Source organism: Chinchilla lanigera, unplaced genomic scaffold (assembly GCF_000276665.1).
Source record: "Chinchilla lanigera isolate Chin_1 unplaced genomic scaffold, ChiLan1.0 scaffold00038, whole genome shotgun sequence".
Taxonomy (NCBI): Eukaryota; Metazoa; Chordata; class Mammalia; order Rodentia; family Chinchillidae; genus Chinchilla; species Chinchilla lanigera.
Genome location: NW_004955439.1, coordinates 6,295,283 through 6,313,983, shown reverse-complemented (window position 1 = coordinate 6,313,983; position 18,701 = coordinate 6,295,283). Strand labels below are relative to the sequence as shown.

General features: G+C 36.4%; 1 long non-coding RNA gene across 1 annotated transcript; it reads left to right on the top strand.

Moving 5' to 3' along the window:
• Positions 1–8,331: 8,331 nt before the first annotated feature.
• Positions 8,332–14,221, top strand: LOC102019204. Its single transcript, XR_261973.1, has 3 exons — positions 8,332–8,430; positions 11,811–11,884; positions 14,007–14,221. It is a non-coding gene; the product is annotated as an uncharacterized LOC102019204 (long non-coding RNA).
• Positions 14,222–18,701: the final 4,480 nt, after the last annotated feature.

Sequence of the window (18,701 nt, the reverse complement as noted above, 5' to 3'; positions counted from 1 at the left end):
CAAGAGCGAGGCCTGGTAGCCCACACATGCAATCCCAGCACTCCAGAGGGTAAGGGAGAACATTCATAAGTTCCACGCTGACTTGGAGAATTTACTGAGATCCTGTCTCAAAATTTAAAAATTGAAAGGAATGAGGATGTAACTCAGAGTGAAAGCCCTTGATTTAATATCCAGTATCCTCAATAATCATAATCATAATCCAAAAAGTGAAAAAGTTCACAAAGTCCATTTTCATATAAAATTGGTAGGAGTATAAATTGTTTCACATTTTCTAAGACCATTTGACAGTATGTATGAAAGAGTCTTAAGGGTAGATACACTCTTTAGCTTACCACTGATGCTTCTGGCAATCTATTTTAATAAAATAAATCAAATTGAAAAATTATGAACATATTTAGGATTTACGACTTTGAGAGGTGCTTGGGTCACAAAGATAGAGCTTTCATGAGTGGGATTAATACCTTCATAAAAAATAGCTAAGCAAGCTCCCCTCTACCTCTGCCATGTGAGGACATGGTAAGAAGACACTTTCTCTGAGCCAGCAAGTAAGCCCTTCCCTGCCCCAGGTTTGCTGGCTTCTTGGTCTTGGACTTCTCCATCCATTAGAATGTAACAAAGTGAATTTCTGTTGTTTATAAGCAATCTAAGCCTATAGTAATGGGTGATAGAAGTCTGAATAGCTTGCACACTCAGAAAATAGGTTGTTTTATACTGATCATACTTTTGAAAAATTTTAATGACATAAGCATATGAGAAAAACAAAACATATATATTAAATATTTAATTTAAAATATAAATGTATTCATAGTTACACAGTTTATATAGAATAATATACTATATGGACATACATCACATTTTTTCTTCTTTATTTCATCCTATTTTGCAATTTGCCAGTTCTCTCACTCAACCCCTCAGAAGGGATACTGTAGTTTTACAGTCAGAAGAAAACCCAACAGTTAGATTTATTTTTAGGCATCAATTATATAGATCATAGTTTTTAGGAAAGGGAAAATAATTAGCATTCCTCTCTTACTGAATGGATCCTAAATTATACCAGCTTGGATATGCCACACCATAAGTTAAAATACAAACATTCTTCAGTAATAAGGCTGTTTAGTGGGGTTTCATTCACGGTGAATTTCAGAACCTGTTTCAAATTCCCTTCTGCTATTCAGTAGCACATATTCAATTCATAGATGAAATGTTTGTATTGTTTCACCAAGATTATCAAAATCACAGTTCAGCCATGGAGGGGGAATAAAGGAAAAATTTGGTCTTAATATTTCTCCCGATGCTTTCTCATTCTGATCCCACAGAGCTCTTGCAATACTGCCTGTGAGTCATTACCTTCAGGTCTAGCTCTGTCATGGATTGCTTTCCTGAGTCCTAAAGCTCAAAAGAGACCCTAGAGAAACATTCTAGTCATGTAGGCACCATAATTTAAAACCACTTTTAAGGACTTGGCTTCAAATCTAACTTGCTGGTTTGACTTATAACAAGATGCTTGCAGTGTAATGCCAATGCTTTCATGAAAGATGGCAAAAGAACTATTAATGACACTAATTAAGATGTGTGAATATCATTTAGATACTCCTCCTTGTTGCTTTCCAAGTACAAGCTATGTTACCTAACACATTAATTGGTAATGATACAACTACGTATCTTTCAACTACAAGGTCAGTTTTTAAAGCAGGGCTTTTATTATTAATGTGCTTAAGTTTCTACACAGTCCACGTAAAGATTCCATTAACAAACCTCACTGTGCTCCTCTTTAACTCCGTTACAAGCATATCTTCTCCCATCTAACCTGGAAATATGGTATTGTGGGCTGGAAGATTTTAAACCTTTATTTGGACTTAAATACAAAAGCTAAAGCATTATGTATACACACAAAACCTATTTGTTTAATAGTTGTGCCTTTTGCAATTTATTTATTTATCTATCTGTATCTATCTGTATCTGTCTATCTGTCTATCTATCTATCTATCTATCTATCTATCTATCTATCTATCTACCTACCTACCTACCTATTTATTTAGGTGTACCAGGGATTGAACCAAGCCTTTGCTACATCCCAGTCTATTTCTTCTAATTTTGTGATAGGGCCTTACTAAGTCATTAAGTTTCCCAGGCTGGGCTCAAACTTTTGATCCTCAACCCACAGCCTCCCACCATCTTGATGGGATGATAGGGATGCACCACCACACCGAACTAGCCTTTTGCAGTTTTAAATCTGTCCATTTCCTAGTGATTTGAAATCCATTACCTGTGTAACCCACTCTACATGTCTATCTAAAGTAAATTGTGTACCTGTAAATTAAAAATTAGTACAGAAAAATTTTTAAAATGAAAGTATAATCCCTATTAATAATAAACTTGTTTATAGGTCCCCAGAACTCTCAAAGCCATGGCATCATAAAACCAGAACATTTTAACTCCAAATAGTGCATTTTGAAGAATAGCAAATGGAGGCTCAGAACATTTAAGTCACTTGACTATGACCCCAGCACCAGAAGACGAATGGCTTGTGCTCTAGGGCAGAGGTCTCTGATTATAACCAGGCAACTCTCTTCAAAGTCCAGCAACAACAACAAAAAAAGGATATCGTGTGGTGTACTGGATCTGTCATATGTCTAGTTTCTTTCTTATTTTAGTAATATGTGTAATTGTCCCTCAGGTAACAGGATAGCCTACATTTATGCAGAACCTGATGGCAGTCATCCATTCTCCCTTTCATGATTTCATGTAAACCTCAAAATGGTTATGTAGAATCTATGTTATTATCCTTATTTCATAACTACCTTCCTAAGGAGGTCCTTTGCCTGTGGTCACATATGAAAGACTACTTTCTTTGACATAAAAATCTTAGGTATTCTCTTCTCTGCTTTCAAATTTGTATCATAAATTCCTCTTTGTCCTCTGGCATATGAAACTGCTGAGCGAGGTCTGCCTCATGTCTTCCTTTAGAACTTAACTTTGTTTCATGTCACGTGAGATGATTTTAGGATATTTTCTTTGTCTTCTCATTTGAACACTATCCTTATCTGTTTTTTAAGCAAACACATTTTATTCATTTAGTCTGGATTTGCTGAATCTGAAAACATAAGTCTTTGATCCAAGACAGGCAGAGTTACTTTGTTTGTGATTGTTTTGGTTAAGTTTCATGTTGTCTCTTTGAGCACATTAGTTATATTCAGTAAGTTTTTTCTTATTTATTCTTTATCTGCCATATTTTCTTACTACTTTTCTATATTCATTCTTCCACATTCTAAGAAAGATCAAAAGTATGGTTTACCTTAGTGTTTCAATTTTTCACAACATGAATTCTATTCTTTATTGCCCCCAACACTAACTCTCCTTTAATGATTGAGACCCCACCTAATTCATCCAGCCTCGTTCCTTCATAACTCAAGCTTTTCTTATTCTTGTGGTTGCTGATTCATGGAACTCATAAATTTTTCTATCACACTGAAGAGGCAAAAATATTTGTTGCATTTGCAGAATTTTTGTGAAATCACTTCCAGAGATAGATTTTTCAGGACGATGAAAAAATTATTCTACATTGTCTTCTTCTCTTTCCCCTTCCTAAAATGAGGAGTTCTATCCCCAGTACTCATGTTTGTTAATCTGCAGGGAACCTAGCCTCCCTTTGCCCCTCCTATCCATTGTTCAATTAGAGGTGAATAGGATCCTCCAAGTGGCAGACAAAAACCTAAAGTACATAGTGATAAAATCAGCACTTAGCTCAGGTTTTGGTGTCTAGATCTATGTTTCATAGTCACACAGTAAGGATAGAGGTCAAGTACCTATATTTTTTGAGAAGGGGACTTGTTAAAAAACTTTATTTCATATGATCACAACTAAATTATGCAAACCTTGACAAAATCAAGGTTAGGTGGAAATATTTAGAAGTTGACTCAGAATACTTTAAGGTAGTATAGAGTATAGGATTTTGAAAAGCCCTGGATGACAGTCATTCAGTTAAGCACATGGAAAAGCTGAACAAGAATTCAGGTAAGTTCTCTCTCTTCTGATTAATTTTGTTTCCCTGAGTCTAAGTACCACAGTCTATTCTCTTAGATCCTCTCTTATTTTTCCCCTGACATCTAATACATTGCTTAAAAGGCAACTGCTTGTGGATGGGCACAGTAGAATTCAGGTGACCTTGAAACTGGCACCTGTGCAGCTCAGACGGAACATCTTGTGCTTAGGTGGATGCCTTATACTCAGAATGCAGGTCCAAGAAGCAGACAGCGGGGGAGAAAGGAAGCTCCAGCCTGTCTTCCCAGGGGTAGGTTTGCTATTCTAACCAGCAAAATCTGGCAAGTGTACCTGATTAGATTTCTCTATTATTCTTCTTCATAAATGTAGTGTTTGGTCGAATTTTCTGCAAAATACTGACAGTTAATGCCATGTCAATATTAGTTTTGCATATTCTTGGAAAATTTTCGTCTTTTCTGTATCTTCAACAGTACCTTGAGGAGGGAGAAGAAACTGCACAGAAACTGCAAAGCACAGGCCATGCTGGTTCTAACTTTAGTCCCAAACCACGCAATTCAGTTGCATGGATAAATAAATTGTCACAAACTATTTACAGAACCAAATTAGGAACAAACCCCTCTCATCCACACCTTACCACCCTGAATCCAATCTGCTCCAGAAGAATCTGGTATTGGGTTGTTTCTTCGTTTCTGTGATATCATGTCAATATGTTAACTTTCCACATATATTAATTTAAAGCCTACTTCTAATTAAGTGAGAGCCACAAATTAAAGGAATTTGAAGCATCACTGCCCAGGCAGCTCCGATTTTCTGCTAAGCTGAAACCTTGTGGGAATCATAACGCACACAATGCAACAGGCAGTTGGGAAAACTTCTCTGTCATTTTAATGGACTTAGATTTTTTTTTTAAATCCCCAAGTCTGCATCTTAAACTCTGCTGTAATTTTATGGCAGGTAGCAAAATAAAAATGAAATGTATTCATAAACAATAATGGTAAAATTGTCTATTTCTGGATTTCAACAAAGCATGTGGCCAGGTATCTCATGTTGTCGGAGGAACAGATTGATTTAAGACAGGCAGTTAAAAAGGTTTATCCGTAGACTTTCAGATGTAAGTAAATTAGCAGCCACACTGGTTGATGACACCACCAGCAGGAGGGTGCAGCCATGATGTATACGAGGTAACTGATTTCCCAAAATGATGGACATGATGTCATTGGGAAGAATGGGAAAAAAATTGCATGACAGTCACAACCCCCACCCCCGCCTTATTTTGAGACAGAGTCTCACTGTGTAGTTCAGATTATCCTGGAACTCACTATGTAGCCCAGGATGGCCTTGAACTCACAGCAATCTTCTTGCCTCAGCCTCCGCATGCTTGGATTATAACATGCCCCATCCAGCTCAATTTTCCCATTTTAAGGAGTCAAATGCAAACAGAAAAATATAAAGTACCCAAACTAGGTGTAAAATAGACATGGCAACCCACCATCACCTTTGTATGGTTGAAAGATTACAGGCCTCCTATGTGTTAATATTACTATGTGATTGCCAATACAAATGGAGAGATTTCCAGATGGTTGAGGACAAGGAAGACGATGGACCTGTTCTGTTCTGCACAGATCAGACTCAACAAGAACACTGGCCCTCACACTAGGTGCTGTTCAAGAAAGCAGTGAAGGGTTACGGTGCTTTCTGGTGAGGGTCATCCAAAGGGAGGAGCCTAGAAACTGCCACGGGGATGAACTGGTGAAGGTCAAACATGCTCGGACAGGCATCTACATAGGATGTTACTGAGCAGACCCATGCGGCACAGACGGTTGAACTGAAACCCCGCTATGCTGGCTTTAAACTTTAAAATTCTAAGACTGTAGAATTATCTTATTGATTCAATACTTTTCTTCCCTCAGTTTCTCGCAAACAGGTATCTCTGAGAAGAAAATATAAGAGTGAAAATGTCCAAATAGTGTTTTTCAAAACATAGTAATTCTCACAGAGTTGTCAAACTAGAAAGTAGGATGTGAAAACATAACAAGCATTCCAGAATTTCCTGGTTAAAAAAACTGCAAACTGTGGAGTGCTCTATTTGTTTTCTTCTTTTTACTAGAAAGAAAATGTTATGATTTCAGGCCATTTCATAAATACAAAAAATAACATATCATTCCATTTCTCTCCTCCTTTCTTCCATCACAACTAACTCAATCCAAAGAGTATTTTGTGGGTTCAGCACATTTTCAACATCTCACAACTGAAAAACAAATGTTGACACCAATATTTTCCATGCAAAAAAGCTGAGAAATGCCAAAAAACAAATGACACAAAAACATTCTTCCCTGGTAACTTTGTCAACCTGGACAATTTTTTTTTTATATTTATTATATAAGAGTTGCTCCTGACAATATGGCACTTGGACTGTAGTCAGTGATTGTTTTATTGAGAGGTACCAATCATATTTTTATTTTTAGGTCTTTGTTTTTTGTTTTTTGTTTTTTTCTTTTGGCGGTACCAGGGATTGAACTCAGGACCTTGCGCTTGCCAGGCAGGCGCTTATGCCACTGAGCTATATCCCCAGCCCCATATTTTTATTTTTAATTCATAGACATCTAAAGCCAGTGAAAATTCCTGCGGATCTTCAGTGGTACTCTAGCATACTCAAATGTCGAGAAAACAATGATGCATAGTCAAATCATTCATTCATCCTTCCAGTTGAACTCAATTTCTTTTTTAAAATTCTCATTGGAGATGACAAAGTACAAATAAAGAAGCTCTGTAGAAGCAGATCTTCACAGACTTACCTCACTAGAAGGGCTCCATGTGGGAAATGTATGACACAGAAGAGCAGGTCCTCTGCTGCGGGTGCTCAGGAGTGATGTTATCTTTAGAAATGTCTAAGACAGTCTCACTTCATCCATGTAACAGACAGAATAATGCTTCCGTAGAGATGTGTGCTTCCCAGTCCCAGGAACTGTCAACCTTACAGGACAAAAGGAGTTTGCAGATGTGATTAAGCTTATGTCCTTGAGAGGAGAGTAATTATGCAGTGTTATTCTGAATGTACCCCCCAATCATGAGCTTTAAAAATAAAGAAACTTCCCTAATTTTATGAGAAAGAGCTGTGACAACAGCCACAGGATTAGAAAGAGGGTTCTCTTAATGCTCCTCTATGTGAAGATGGAAGAAGAAACAAACCAAGGAATTTGTCCCTGTTGACACTCTCACTGCAGTACGGTAAGGCTTGTGCCAGATTTCAGACTTACACAAGTGTAAAAACCTAAACTAGAGTTATTTTAAACCACTTTGATAATTCGTTGGAGCAGCATTAGAACTCAATTGTAGAGGTATCCATTAAAATATGAAACCTAAGCAGTTTGCCACGTACTTCAGTCTAGAGCATGAGCTCAGAGCTTTGAACTCTCATTCCAATTATATTTTCTGTTAGGGATTATGTTCCTATTTCCTAGTCTGGAGAAGAAAAGATCAGATTCTATGTTTCTATAGTGTTTCCAAGCATAATTCTATATAGAATTTCCTTCTGATGAATGTATGCTTTATAAAATTAAGCATTACTTAAGGTTATGTATTGCTTTCTTCACTATGAAATAATAGAGCTCAGTACTAGTTACTCTTCAAAGTGCCTTGCAATTTGCTCTTTAGTACTTTCTAAAACCTATCCTACTCCAACTACTTGATCTTCAGTCTCTTTTCACCACTCCAGATGAATTTGCAAAGAACCAGCATTGAAGGTGATTTATCTGTGCATTCCCAGGTTGTAGAACAATGTTAACACATGGAACTATTTAGTAAATGTTAAATAAACCATTGGATATCGTATTTACTCAATTAGCAAATACTTAATAATCATTCCTCTTCCCCATATGCTAAGCATAGAGAACATAAAAATATTTAAGAAATGCTACTTGTCAAAAGCACGTGAGCCAGTGGTCAGATATATGTATCAGCAAATAATCAAAATGCAAAGGGAGTAAGTTGCTGTGAGGCTCAGAAAAAATTTCAAAACACACAAGTGAGAAATAAACATTCTACCTGGGAATTTAGGGTCTCTTTATAATTAGGTATAACTCCAGCATAACCAGCTAACTTTTAAGTTCTGTTTCCTGCTCAAGAAGCCTTTGTACTTTAAATGGTTTATCTGATTGCTGTTAGTTTGGTCAATCAGAGTTCTAATTACCATTGATCATAGAAAACTTCAAGTTGTCCCCCAGGGGCTTCGTAGTTATGGAAGAGAACCATCAAAGGGGGCAATAGAAACTTGGCTTTGCTGCTCTAACTGCTTTGCCTCTCACTTTCACCAGCCGCTGGGACATTTCGAGGAACAAAATGCATCTGATTTTTTTAAAAACAGGACTAACTTTGGCTATGCATCCGGCAGTGAACTGACCGTCAAAGGCTGTGGTTCTCTAACTAAAGGTATGGAGCTGCAGGTGGTTGGAAGAACAGGTATATTTTGTCCCCCTATAAGACTTTAAATAGTGTTTGGAAACATTTTTTACTGTCACAACTCAAGCTATTTTGCTGCATTCTATTGGACAGAAGCCAGAGATGTCGCTAACCCTCCTCCTGGAATGCACAAGTCAGCCGCATAGGACACAAAATTGTCCACCATAAATGCAATAATGTTGAGGGTCCAAAACCTCACCTAAGGTTTACACATTGCTATAGAAACAGAATCAGATAAACATCCTTGTTAATATTCATGTGGATCTAATAATATTCATTTATGAAACTTAACATTGTGACTCAAAGGGAGTTGACTTTCAGTTTAATCTTTGGAATTTTCAACAAATTACCCAGATATTAGAATGGTATGTGTTTTACGTTACCTTAATGTTACCTCCTGTGTGAGACTCTATGGGAACCTACTCTCCAAGTGCCAATGGCTGAGTGCAGGATAATTTAGTAAGTAAACTCTGCAAAGTGGCTCTAGAGGTCCCTCAGGCAAGAGGCTTTTTGATTTCAAGCATTAACTCCCCTTCACAATACTCTACTTGTGACATTTGTGACATCCAACTTCTGGAGGTTCTGGAAAAATATTCAGCTGGAGTAAAAATCCATATTTTTAGTTCTGAATTAAGAGCTCAGTTAATGAGAGGGGAGGGCATGGTACCGAGGGTCTCTATCTTTATTTTATGACACACAGTGAGTAACAAGTGAGCTTCATTCCAGAATAAAATGTCAAACCTGAAGTGAAATACTATCTATTATAAATGAGGCTCCTCATGATTATTATGTAGCACATTTTCCCAGGTAATAAAGTCATTGTGTTTTGCATGGCTTTATTCTTTTAGGAAGAGGAGAAGGGGGAGTTGTTGGTATTTTGTGCTTGGCTTTTTTGTGATGGGTTTCATTCCATTTTTCTTGTGCCAATTGTAATGTTTTATGATTATTCATGACTTAGACAATAGTGCTTTAGGCAGTCAATAGCAATTATACTTGTTGAGAAGAACATATAATTCAAATTAGGCCACTATAGATTTTCCCCTTTACTTGAATGTTTAGTTACCCGGTAAGATTTAAAGTGAGTCTACAACATTTAATAAATGATTTGCACTAAAACCTAACTGACATTTAAAAGTAGTATGATTTTGTTTGTAAAGCAGAAGAATGATACAAAATAATAAGCTACTTGCAAGTTCTCTATATCAGTTAAAATTAAATACTTCAAGTTGATACATTATGTGGTATATTTGTACTTGTGCCCTTAAAATGGTAACTTTGCACGTTAGCTAACAAGGATGCAGAAATCAGCAAGTAGGAGGCATCTAAGTGATTTGTCTTAGTAAATAATAAATTGATGCATGGATTATGTTTGTAGCTATGAAATTTAGCAATACTCAGAGTGCAATTGTGAACACACATTATCTACTATTTAGAAATTAAAAACTAAAGCAATATTATACAAATAAAATGAATGATTATTAGTAGGACAGAACTGTGTCCTGCATCCTCCTGTACCTGTGTAGGAATCTTAGGCCCCAGTGTGACTGTATTTGGAGGTAGAACATTTAAGAGGTAATTAAGTGAATGAGGTCATAAAAGTGGTGGCCTGATCAGATAGAAGTGAGGGTCTGCGAGAAGAGGAACCACTGAGGAGCCCTTTGTACATACACTGGGGAAAGCCCACATAAGGATGCAGCAAGAACGTGCGCAGGTGAGGGAGAGAGGCCCCACTGGGAATCAGCCCCACCTACACCTTGCTCTTGGACTTGATCCAGCCTTCAGAGCAGTGAGGAAATAAATTTCCTTTCTTTAAGTCACCTACTTCATGATACCCTGTAACAGCAGCCTGCAAAGATTAGTCCAACATGGTTTTGAAATACCTGTATGTATCTTATCAGCAGGCCAATGCTAGTATCAGCCGAGTTGATCTTTTTGCCCACGCTCAGAATTTCCTAAATCTGCATGAGGGATCAGTGACCTCTCAGAAAGCTATCCGTGACATTTCCCCTGTAACAAGGACAGCAGCGGCCAACTGAAGCTCAGGGTGCTGCCTAGTGCTGCTCATTAAGAAAAATTGTCTCTGATTTCTCCAAATGTGCATGAAGAATTTAGCCAAAAATCACCAAGAAGTTTCTAGAGTCACTTAACTGTAAATGAGCAGGGATATTATAATTATCCAGTTAAACTCTCTCTTCAGTGCCTGGGAAAACTTCATCTGGGGTGGTGAACCTACGGCACCCATACTGCATTTATGAATAGTGGTCTATGCCATTGAAAGCTCTAAGTTTTACTCTTGCTTGACCCTTAAACTATTCGTAAGACTGGCTTCCTTGCCAGACTAATTTTTTGTTTTGTTTTGGTTTGGTTTTTTTCCAGTACCTGGAATCGAACTCACAACCTTGTGCTTGTCAGGCAGGTGCTGCACCACTGAGCTCAACCCCCAGCTCCTGCCAGACTAATTTAAATGGAAACTTGGCTCTGTAAGTGTCATGGAGCTGAGACAGCTTTCTTGAGTGTGCTTACCCATAAAACAGAATAATAATAATAAAAGAAAGCTGGCCATTAATAATAATGCTATGCCAATCACTGCAATTTGACTGGAATTAGAGATATGACTGAGTACCTAGCACAGCCCTGGAACCTAACAAATTAGTCAGGAAAAGTGGGGGCTGTAACAGAATACCACTAACTCAATGGCTTAAAACAACAGAAATTTATTGTTTCACAGTTCTGGGTGAGACGTCCAAGATCAAGATGCCAACTTTATTGGCTGTTATTGCTACCACATGGAAAATTAGGCACAAACATCGCTAATCCTAACCAAAATAGTGACTGCAAATTGCAGGGGTTATTCATAGGTGACCCCCACACACACCCTGAAGAAAAGAGACATTTACATTAAATTTAGAAGATAATGACTACAACCTTTGATAATTTAAAAGAATTTGAAGAGCTGAGAGACTAGGTTACACCACAACTAACGGATACTCTGCAGCACTGCATGCTCCTCTGATGTGAGCATACCTGGTTCTTTCCAATCCAGGGGCTGATATTCTTGTTCTTTGATTTTAGACTCACACTGTATTTTTTCTCTCAGATACATAGGTCTGACAAGGATGGTCAGGATAATAAAAACCAGTTAGATTCTGGATTTATCTTGAAACTAAATTCAATCAAATTTACAGGACAGCGGACTAAGGAATGGAGAAAAAAGGGGTATTCAAGGAAGTCTGCATGCTTTTGGTCATGGCACCTGGGAGAACGGAGTTAACACAAACTGGTCTAGGAAAGGTTTGGGGAGAAAGATCATGAGTTTGAAAATTAAAAATAGTCTGGTACTGTTGTTGCAGATTATCAACAGGATGGGGAAGAACTCTCTGAAGTAACGAGAAGGCACGTTCACAGGTCATAATGAAGAACTTAGGTATGATCCTATACCTAAGGAAATGGTATTCAATTTGCAGTCACTTTTTTGGTTAGGATTAGCAGTGGTAAGGAAATGGGGCTGATATAAGGCCGAACACTATGCTTAGGGCATTCAATAGCACTAAAATTTTCTTTGAAGCTAAATTTTTAGCTTCTTGATATTTTATACATTTTATATATTTTTGTATATTGGATACATTTTCATATATTGCTGTTATGGTTATATATTGTTGTAGTTTCATAATACACTAGAATGGGCTTTGTCCATGTTGTAACTTAATAATTTTTATGAAAAAATAGATTTATTGATATTTTTGCAGTTGTACATACTTATGAAATGCTATGTGATATGTGTACAACGTGTAATGATCAAATTAGTATAATTACCAGTTCCATCTTCTGAGACCTGTCCCTTTCTGTCTCTCCTTTTCCTTCCTTTCTTTTTCTTTCTTTCTTTCTTTCTTTCTTTCTTTCTTTCTTTCTTTCTTTCTTTCTTTCTTTCTTTCTTTCTTTCTTCCTTCCTTCCTTTCTTTCTTTCTTTCTTTCTTTCTTTCTTTCTTTCTTCCTTCCTTCCTTCCTTCCTTCCTTCCTTCCTTCCTTCCTTTTCTCTTTCTTTCTTGCTTGCTTGCTTTCCTTTTTTGACTAGTTCCTAGTCAAACTACATGACTTTAAATTTCTTATTTCACAGGATATAACAAATTATCTCAGAGGAATATGACAAAAATTAAATTTGTCAATTTTATAACTTCATCTAGTGTTGTAAATGCATTCTTGAATACTAAACAATAATAATTTCCCTAAAATATCTGACCTAGTTATAGATTAGAATGATATAAAACTGTAAGAGAAACTGAAGAGTTACAGAAATAGGCAATGCAGAGAATAGAAATGAAAGAATCAAATTGATGGAGACAGATATAGTATGCAGACACTGCCTTTTCTACTCCTGAATTTCAGATGTGTTTGATGGGATCTCACCAGTACTGGGATAATGATGGGGACCACTGAGAAATTTTAATACTTTATCATTCATTTGGGACAACTGTAATGTATTTTCAAGAAATCAAAGCATAAGCATTTATTAGTGTAATAAAAGTCACTCCCTTACAGGACCACTTGCTTAGATCTTAGTCCTTGATGATATCTCTGTCTTCCATCTGTTGGGAATACTTTAGTTTTAGAACAATTAGTGATGAAGTGAGGGGCAGTATATTTTTAAGGGAAATAATTTATATTTGAAACTTATAGCCTATTTTACATATGCACATCATAATGAATAATAACTAAATTGGGGATATTAGCAATGTACTACCATATTATAAAAATAAAGAAAAAGCATTGGGAAAATTTCCAGGAAAAAAAATAAAAGCAGAATTAGGGCTGGGGATATAGCTCAGTGGCACAGAGCCTGCCTGGCAGGTGTGAGATCCTGAGTTCAATTCCCAGTACCAATAAATGAAAATAAATAAATAAATAAATAAATAAAAATACTAAAAAAAGCAGGATTAATTCTCACCAAAAAAAGTTTCTTGTGTCCATCTTTATCTCTTCCTTCTCATTCCGACCTCTGAGCAGCTAGCAAGTTCTTTCCATTCTAATTTCCATTCTAAGATAGGTTGCATTATCTGCTCTATCTCTTCTATCTATAAAGAACTGAATCATTGTATCCTGTGATGACTCAGGGTTCTCCAGAAAAAGAGAACCAGTTCTTACATATGCATAGCTATATGTACATGTCTATAAATGTACATCTAAAAAGTAATTGATTTGATGAAATTGACTCATGTAACCAAGCAAAATGTCAAGCCCAAAATGTGTAGGGCAGACCAACAAGCTCGAAATTTGGGCATGATTTCTCTGCTATAGTTTTGAGACACAATTCACTCTCCACTAAAACTTAACTTTTGCTTTTAAAACCTTTAAACGATTGGAGGAGCCCCACTCATGTCCTTTATTTAGGGACAACTGGTTGTAAATATTAATCTCATGTACAAAATACCTTCACTGCAATACTGAAATTTGTCTTTGAATAACTGAGTACTACAGCTTATCCAATATGACACATAACACTAACCATCTGTGATCATTAATTGTGATATGTTAACTTGATTTGAGCCTAGACTCTTCAACCTTCCAGCACAAACTCTTCAGCTTTCTGGCATGGATTCGCTTTGATTAGCTCTGCAATGAGCTTCCAGGCTTCGATGTTCAACTGCTGCTGGATCCTCCGGCACTCCAGTGTGCAGACAACCACTGGATTCTTCCACTTCTGATTCCACAGATGGCGACTGGGACTCTTCTCCCTTCTGACTCTGTAATTCTACTGAATAAATCACTTGTACGTATATTTTGTAATGATTATTTCCCTCTCAGGAACCTTAATACACCATCACACTGTACCTCAGATGACTTAGTTACTCCACTGATTTTAAAAATGAATCCAATCTTTCTACTATATGGCATTAAAGGGACCTTTCTTGATCTGTTCTTTCCAGTTTGTCTTCCTTTATATTCATTTACAAGATTCTTCACCAGCTTTTCTGCCTTGAGTAGGTACTGCTTTAATCCCACACTTTTAGGAAATGTACATTTTCTGAAAGCAATGATTTTGCTTAAAGCTCACAGTTTAAAATGTAAGCAAAAATGTAAGCCTAAGCTAGGTTGCATTCTTTGCTCAAAAATTCAGCTGGTCAGCTCTGCCAAGCTCATCGCAGGGCAGCATATTTGACCCCAAACTTGCTTTGGCCAGTGAGATGTGAGAATTGATGCGAGGGAGAATCCATAGACATTGCGTGCTTTCTGCTTCCCACTGCTGTGAGGCTGCTGAGTTCCACAGAGAGGCTGTTTGATCAGCATGTGTCCTGAGTGAAGAACAAACAAAGCCCAGAACTTCAGGAAAGCAAAAGAAACCAATCTAAAGAACAAGAACAAGATTATGAGTCAAAAATTGTTTTTATAAACCTCTAACATTTGGTATTATTTGTCACTACAGAAAATCCAGTGAACACTGATTGAGATAAGCAGGAATTTTTATATGTGATGAATAAAACCTAAATGAATGAATGAAATTGAAGTTGATTACACTTTTTGCCATTTTTTGCCTCTTAAAATGCCATTCATCCTTTAAGGAATAGGTTAATTTCCACCTCCTGCTATTTCTAGAAATAACTGATATTTGGCTAAGTCTCTCTGTCCAGAAGTTTTTTTCTGCATTTAAGAGTCAGGTCCTTCCAACAGATATTCAGAAGCAAAGCAGCTGACCAAAAAAAGGCATCACTCGTTGAATCTCGTTACTGGTAGTTACATGTCTAATTTATCTTTTATTTCCAGTGAATTGTTTTTTCCCAAAAACTTGTCAGTTCCTCGACTAAGTCTTCTTTGTATCACTCACAAAACAATCACAAGCACTCAAATATGTGTTTTTGCGAAAGTCAGAATGTTTTCAGGACAAAATACAATCTTGTACATAATATGATGATTTGTACCTATTCTTTAGTGAGCAACCCAAGAGACTTAGAGCAAATGCAAAGGAAATAGATAATAAGACTATTTCAGTGGATCACAGAAAAAATACTAAATCAAACCCAGGGTCAAAAATTAGGGTATATTAAAAAAATAGGGTAGACTTTTCTTCGTGAAAAATTTTAGGTATCATAATAAGTAAAGTTCACATTGACTGTGTGCTAGGTGTCAGGAAGTGACATTACCTCATACCATACCCTAAGAACTGTAGTTTTACATCTGAGGAAAATGATCCTTATGGAAAGTTTTACAGCTAGAAATTAAGCCTATGTATGCTTCAATCCATAGCTAAAACTTGTATCATACTGCTTTCCTAAGGAGGTTTGGAAAGGACTTTTTGAGTGCTAAGTTTTCCACCCAATAATCCTTCTGGATAGAAAGCATGTCCTAACCAAAGATTCAGTAGGGCCCCAGAAGAAAAAGAAAAATGAAAGAGTCTTTAGCATAACATCCAGAAAAGGTGAGTACTAACAGAGAGTAATTCCTTGCTGCTTAAGATGGGAATGGAGTGAAAAGATGGGATCCTTTGGGGCAAAGAAAATGCTATTAAATTATGGTGATAGTACACATCTCTAACATTTATTAAAATTCATTGAACTATATACCTAAAGAAGATAAATTATGGTTATGCAAATTATGTGATAGAGCTCATAGGAAAAATAGACTGTCATTACTTTAGGTGATATCTGAGTAACTTCCTTATTTTTAATAAAAGTGTCATAAACATAAAATCTTTGTATTTAGTTCAAATTGTTCAAACATGTGTCTCCCTTTTCCTACTGTGTAGTTAATACAGCTGACTTTTTCTAAATACATTTTTCTCAGATATTTTGCCAGGTCAAATTGAGTTTCTCTAAGTTAAGACAATGAATGAGTTTATTTTTGTGGATTATAGAACCATGAATGCTGCTTCAATTATTTATGCTTATGGAAAGTGCAAGCAAACTGAACATTTTATACCCATGCCTGATTTTCAATTCCGATTTTAGTCAAAGTGCTGCTCTGTGGAGAAGATTCATCTAGAGAGAATCCATCCTATTTTTACCATGCACTCAACTGTCTGCTACATACAATGTTGTTCAAATATCATGGGCAGAAAATGCTCTGTGCTTCTCTTCCTGACATTTTACTTATATTTTCCAGTGGCATTTCATTTAACATTTTGCATAAAAATGAACAAAAAGAACCACCCTACATATCTCTGTAGCAGGGCTAGTAGGAGCCACATAAGAATAATAGGCAAGGAATTAATTTAGTACTCTTAAGTGATATTTTTTTAGTTGTTTTTCAAACAGTTATTTCAAAGAACAGCTAAGAACTCTTTGGGAAAACTGAAAAGAATAAAGAACTCATCATTGGTTTCTTGGATTTTAAGTTAAACTTATAAACCCTACTTGGCAAAAAATACAAATTTAAATTTTACATGTCTTCAGAATTAATCTAACTGCATCTTTGTTTTAAATGCAACTATCGGCACATAGCCTACTAGTTGGAAAGTCAGGCTCAGTGACCAGGGGCTTAACAGTATCCTTCCAGCCAGTTGTCCTTAGGCAGGTTTAAGCTACATAAATCCCCCCTTGTTACATTTTCATATAAAGCATCCCTTATAGATGGATACCCCTTTATCTGTCTGATGGGTCTGGCCTCATCTTACCTTTAATTCTGTATTATATGTGAGTTTCCACACAAAAAAATTCATGTAAATCAGCTCTAAAGAGAGTAGAATAGCAAGTTGGAATATAAAAGCCCACTGCCAAATTTCAATAAATATTTCCTTGATTTCTTATGTGCGTGATTACTAAGTAGTGAAATTGCTAAAAAGCAACTAAAAGGAAGAGAAAGGAAAGTAAAGGTTCTGGGAATAAAACCAGTCTTCTAGTGATTAAGTATTCTTTGGCAGTAATGTTGTGTTCTCCCACTGCATCTACTTTGCATTCATACATCTATTTCAATTGCATCATTTACTAGAGGAGACATCCCAGTGCAGGGCACTTTTCATGTTGAAGACAGGTCAACAAACCTGCCCATATAAATAAAAATAATCATTGAAGAAACACATCCAATTAAGCTATTAGTCAAATTGTCACATGCTGATATGTTTTTCTTTATCTACAAATGTGACATCAGCTAGTTGATTTAAAATATTACTCATTTGTGACTAAATCTAAAAGGATTTCATTTTGCAGCATTTTTCTTTCCTTGCATTATTTCAAGTACCGTGTGGGGTTTTATGTTTGATAATATGCTGTAACAGATGTCAATGTGATCCAGAGCTGAAATGATATTTACTTCCAAATCATCTCGTCTGCTTCTTGCAGTTTCAGGTTGACCTAATCGAACAGATTCTGCAGATCAACTTGACTGCCTCAGAGCCTTGGAAAAGCTGACCCACTTATTCCGTAAAAGGGGAAGTTGAAAACCTGAGAACATGTATTACTCTGCTAAGTGAAATTACAAAGAATAGTGGGTGCATTTACAGAATAGTGGATGCATTTGTGGTCTTTCCAGTGGTTTAACATTTCAGGTTGTAACTCTGAGTTTTATGCATTCTTATTGAACCAGTTTCTGCCAGCTGTCTATCCACCATTTAGCTGGATTGAAAAGCCACATAAAGGACAAAGTCTGACTCACTAAAGCTATTTTATCCACCTCCTTTTCTCTTGTATTTTAGGGGAGAACGTGAGGAACTAAAAAATTCTAGAACTGAGTTGGAAATATAGTTTGGAGAGAATACATTCAGCTCTCTGAAAACTGTTATTTTATTCCTTAACATAATGTTCCCTATTCTCTATTAAAACAAGACTAAAAATGGGGAGATCCAACTTGCAAAATCTAATCTGTATGTCAATCAAAACTTTAACAAATGCATGTTTGTAGTAAAGCTCCCACTAGCATCAATGTAAATTAGAAATAGCATTTTAAAAAAGGAAACAAACCATGCTTTTAAAAATCTAGTAATTCATGTATTTAGAAAAAAGTCAGCTAATGCTGAAGGGGAGAACTCAGTGCCAGAGCCATAAGAGCTATACCCTCAAACATTTCAGCAAACACATCTGCTCATGTATTTATCAACTTATGAAACTCTGAACAGTTAGAGCACTATGGTGAGAGAGAGGCAGGAAGTATACATTAGCATTCCCAGGTTTTTTAAACATGCAATTTAAGGCATTTCTTTCTAGCCATCAGTTTCTGTAATTGCCCACTGAGCGATCTAGGGTAAGCCTCACTTTGCTTAGATACTGTTTTTATATCTTTAGATAACAAAGATCTCTTCTCTCAGCACATTTTAAAAT